At 44.8% G+C, this 4,797-nt stretch overlaps 1 long non-coding RNA gene across 3 annotated transcripts; it reads right to left on the bottom strand.

Annotated features, from left to right (window-relative positions):
- Positions 1-908: 908 nt before the first annotated feature.
- LOC131892573 (uncharacterized) lies at positions 909-3,211 on the bottom strand. Of its 3 annotated transcripts, XR_009374593.1 has the most exons (3): positions 2,902-3,211; positions 2,627-2,648; positions 909-2,541 (listed from the first exon to the last, which is right to left on the bottom strand). It is a non-coding gene; the product is annotated as an uncharacterized LOC131892573 (long non-coding RNA). The 3 variants fall into 3 exon arrangements; XR_009374591.1 differs by having other exon boundaries at positions 909-2,648; positions 2,884-3,211; XR_009374592.1 differs by having other exon boundaries at positions 909-2,648.
- Between the last annotated feature and the right edge of the window lie 1,586 nt (positions 3,212-4,797).

The following is a 4,797-nucleotide window of genomic DNA, read 5'->3' as shown; positions in this document are numbered from 1 at the left end:
TTCGCAATCAAATTCGATCATGGGGTCTCTATCTATCATGCCTTGAACGTGATATTATCTCCAGGGTCTCGAGTTTGGCTTTGATTCCACAACCATCGGATTATGATCCTTACGGAACTCTCAAGGCGGATTTGTTCAAGATCTTTAATCATAAGCCAGCCATCTCAACGTGTTTCTACTTTCTTGGATATGGTGTCAAACAGCTTGCCGATTGTTGAGCTTTAAGCAACAGGCAAATCGTTGTTGGACGAAAGGGTGGATCTCAAGGATTATTTGAAGAAAAACAAATCGATCCGCGAGTACTTTCGGAGCATTTCCAGAGCATTCGTAGGCATCGTTGGCAACATTGGTACATGTTCCTTTCCTCCAACATCTTTTCTGTGCCCTTTTCACCGTCGGTATGGGAAACGAGCTCACCCTGCGTTGTTTGGATCCAAAAAAAAATGCTCATTGAACCCAGTGATAGAAGGCCAAAACCTAGGAAAAGGCTGTCGAACTTCCATCTCAGGAGCCTGTTCTCCTGCTTCAATTTCCAAGATCCCTTCGTCCACCAGCATTCCGTTCTTGTCGCTTTTTTTACATTCCCGATTGATTTTGATCACTTTGTTTTCTTGTGGATTCTCGAGCCTCATTGTCATTGGTGCCTCATTGGATCATTTCTTTGTCACTACTGTCTGTGACCTGCTAACTACTCGGGAAATTTAGTCCCTTCCAGTGGTCCTCAAATTGCCACTTTTGGGGCAATCACGCGAAAGACTCTGTTTTCGAGTGGAGCTTTGTGGTGGCGGATGTTTACTTATTGGGGACCTCTTCGGTCTTGATCGATGCCTTGAGTGATCACAACGCCATGTTGTCAGGAATCCATCACATGACCTCTATTGATAACACTTGTCCCTACGTGCGCTGGCTTGGTCGATATCCTTCTTTATTGAAGCCCTCAGTTTCCATAACGTGTGTACATCAAAACGATCGGCCTTTGATCCAAACCACTGGGCCTCCCTGCATGCAGTTTTCGCTCGTCCCAGACGGCTTTCTAGTAAGATGAAATTCGAAATGACCCCAAGCAGAGTATGATGAACTAATGGGTCTAGGAGTGATTCAGCCTTCGTCATCTCCATACGCGCCTCACACGGTTTCACATGGTACCAAAGGGCAACGCGCAACGGCTCTTGGCGAGCCTGCGTAGATTATCGCCTCCTCCTCAATGACCGCACCGTCTCAGACAGATCGCTATCCTTTGCCTCACATTCACGATTTTTCTTCTCATTTGAGTGGGTTGTCCATTCTCTCAAAAATTGATCTGATGAAAGTGTATCCAATGACCGAGGAAGACTCAAGTCACAATTAGTGCAATTACAACTCCTTTTGGATGACTTGAATATGTGAGGATGGATGTCTTTCGGTTTACGAAATTCCGGCCAAACCTTTCAATAACGATTCATCGACGAAGGTACCCGTGGTTTAACGGGAGTTTCTGCCTATGTTGATGATATTTGGGTTGCCTCCTCTTCTTCAGCTGAACATTTCCAGCATCCTCAATCTCTCTTTCGTTGTCTGGAATCATACGGTCTTATTGTGAGCTCCTTGCTCACACGCGTGTTTGGGGCCATACGATTTCAGCGTCTGGAAATGAGCTGCTTCTAAATCGAGTTCAAGACATTATTGATCAATTACCCAACTCCAAACGATGTTCAAGGTCTACAAAAGCTTCTTGGTGGTGGGCTCATTAACTATTATCATCGGTTTATTCATCCCAAGATGTTCGTTCCATGCTCGTCCATCCGTTCAGAGATCTCCTGAAACCGAAAGTTCCATTCAAGTGGTTAACATATCATTGCATGATACTGCCCTTGAACGTCTTCATTGAACCTTATCTAATCGTACATGGTTGGTTTTCCGCGATCACATATCCCGCTTACAGTCACCGCGGATGCTACAGACTCTGGATTGGGTGCCGTGTTGGAGTAGAAGTCTGAATTCAAATGGCTGGGAACCCTCATTGGCTTTTGACTCTCGCGTTCTCTCAAAAGCAGAGGGCAAATACAGTGCTTTGGATCGGCGGGAACTTTTGGCGGTCGAGGAAGAACTCCTCAATTCTTTCACCGATCCTTATGATCCCTTGATGGCCGCCATTCACTCCAAAGGCCTCACTTACATGGAGTGATAGACAGTCTCGTCATTTGGCCATTCTATCCGAATGCACCACAGATAGTCATCACATTGAGGGTCAATTCAACTTTGTGGCTGATGCGTCGTTATCCCGCGTTAATGGTGGTTCCGGATCGCTCGCTCGCTTGCTCGCCTATCGATTGGCAGGCTTTTGCTGATTCTCAGTCACAAGATCCATTCATACAAGGCCGTTCTGGAGCAATCACTATGTAGTATCAAGTGTGATTCCATGGAGCGCGAAAATACTTCAATCCTATGTGATATTTTAACCGGTTCCAGTCGCTCGCCCAGTGGTTCCTCAATCTTGGGTTCTTCAAATCATGGCCATTTATTATGTTCCATGGACTAAGCGCCATGGTGACATTCGTGACTCTGTGAAAGCTTAGTTATGAGAGATGTCAACGATCTCCATACATACGTACGTACGTATTAGAGTCAGGCGTCATATTCGTCATACCTGTCATCCACTGAAACAGACACTGAAACAGACAGTTTGAAGCTCCATGGTAAACGTTATTCTCCACCGATTAGTTGGCGGTGCTACCTTTTTTTAAATCTTAACCTGACCTAATCAAACCTAATCTAACCTTACCTAACCTCACCCAACCTAACCTAACACGATATTAACAACCCTGCAAGTGTCTATCTCAACTTTTCTAACAGTTTGTCACAAATTTAAAAATGAGCACCGCCAACTAATCGGTGTAGAATAACGTTTATCTTCAAGGGGACCTCTTGGCGGGAATGGTTTGAAAACAATCCCTTTCGTCCAACCTAAACATCATGCACGTCATCTGAATACTTCATCGAGAGATTGGAGTTTTGCCACAGAACTTCAATGCTCATCCACCGCCATTTTTGAATGGTGCTGAGGATCAAATTTCAGCCAAACTAAGCACCCACATAACCACCCACTTGTTCTCGGTTTCAATGATTTCTTGAACCAGCGTCAGTCAGTCGTTTTTGGACTAGCAATCAATGGCCGACAGACAGAGTCTTCCTGTTATTGATATCAATAAGTTGTGACGTCACGATATCTGATTTAGTGTTACCACGAGCTATACTCGGGTTCTTGGGTTCGATCCCAGGTCTCCTCCCCCACCCCCACCCCCATATATACTCTAGTGGATCATCGCCTCGAACGGCGCTCCAGGAACCCAGAGTGGAAATAAAACATAAACATACGGGATTAGGATGCGAAATTAATCAGTGAGACTACCAAAAATATTTGATCATGAAAAATGCGAAATATCTTGCAACAACCTAATTAGCTCCTGCCACGACAAACAAATTAGAGACAGGCATTTTGAATCGAGTGGGCTTTTGCGATTTTCGCCGAATTTGAAAATGTCCTTCTGTGGATCGGAATACGGGGGTGCATGGTTTTCCATCCCCGTTTTGGAAAGAGTGTAGGACCAGTAGGACAGTGAGGTCAGCACACCTTTGGAGTTGCGGTTGAATTTTGAACCTTCAATTCCGTTCCAAAACAGTGCAGTGAGTTGACATGGGTCCCAGATCCAAAGCAAGCACACGGGTACGTGCGGCGGCGTAGTTAAAGCCATATACAACTCTTAGAGCCACATATCTTTATCTAAATGTGTTTGGTTTGGATCTGGGACGCAGCTATGAGCTCATTGTTTTGGAACGCCGGAATTGAAGGCTCCAAATTCCACGCTATGCACGGTGGTGCGTTGAACTCACTCACTGTCGTACTGGATTCTAGTTCGTGTTTGTTGGCTTGGATTCAGTGCAACCAACCCCCACCCTCTTCTTACCGCTCCGCACATTGGACCATTTCGGGTGATGATGGATCACACAATTGGATTATTTCGATCATGCTAGACCTGAACAAGGACAAACTGGATTCAGTCTTGCTTCGCTATCGCTAGATTGACTCCAACCCGCTTTTGTTCTCAGGCCATTCTGACAGACATTTCCGAGCTTGAAGTGTCTCAGGCGGTCGATATAGTCGGATATGATTCCATTCAAAATAGGACCGTTTTGCGTGTGTTTGTTGTTTGTTATTGTTTACTTACCTATTGAATGACTTCTCCAAGTGTATGTGGGAAGCTACTAGGTAGTGCGGCGATGAGCTAACCAGCTGATTGATTGTTTGGTTGGTTGCTCCGGTTGCTCTCCCTCATTGCATAAATTAACTCTCGATCTCGTGGAGTTCACACACGCCATACATAGTCTTTGATGAACCCTCCACTGCTCCTGCTCACAGCCCAACCAATTAGCGAAAGTACCAGAGAAACAAAAAGGTGAACAGTGTAGAACGACGACGGACGAGACCACTGCCATGCAGGGTAAACCAACTTATACTTACAATCATATGTGTCAATTGTAGAGTCAATGATCAATGATCTTACTTGTAATATACTAGGTTCTGTTGGCTGCTTAACTACGTGGGTCGGATACTTCAGTCTTTGAGGAAATTGTGATAATCATGCGAGCATACCTAGTACTCGATATTACCTACCCTTGAACTATCTAATTTTCAACCTCTTTTGCCTACATCCATTCCCGATTCATTTGGTTTGAATTTGGTTTGATTTAGGACAGTTTGATTGTGTGGTACTTTGATTTGGTGCCTTTCAGAATTTGGCAACTGAATTGGTTCCCATA

The sequence above is a fragment of the Tigriopus californicus genome, unplaced genomic scaffold, assembly GCF_007210705.1.
Source record: "Tigriopus californicus strain San Diego unplaced genomic scaffold, Tcal_SD_v2.1 Contig52, whole genome shotgun sequence".
NCBI lineage: Eukaryota > Metazoa > Arthropoda > Copepoda > Harpacticoida > Harpacticidae > Tigriopus > Tigriopus californicus.
This window is presented reverse-complemented; position numbering and strand designations above follow the sequence as displayed.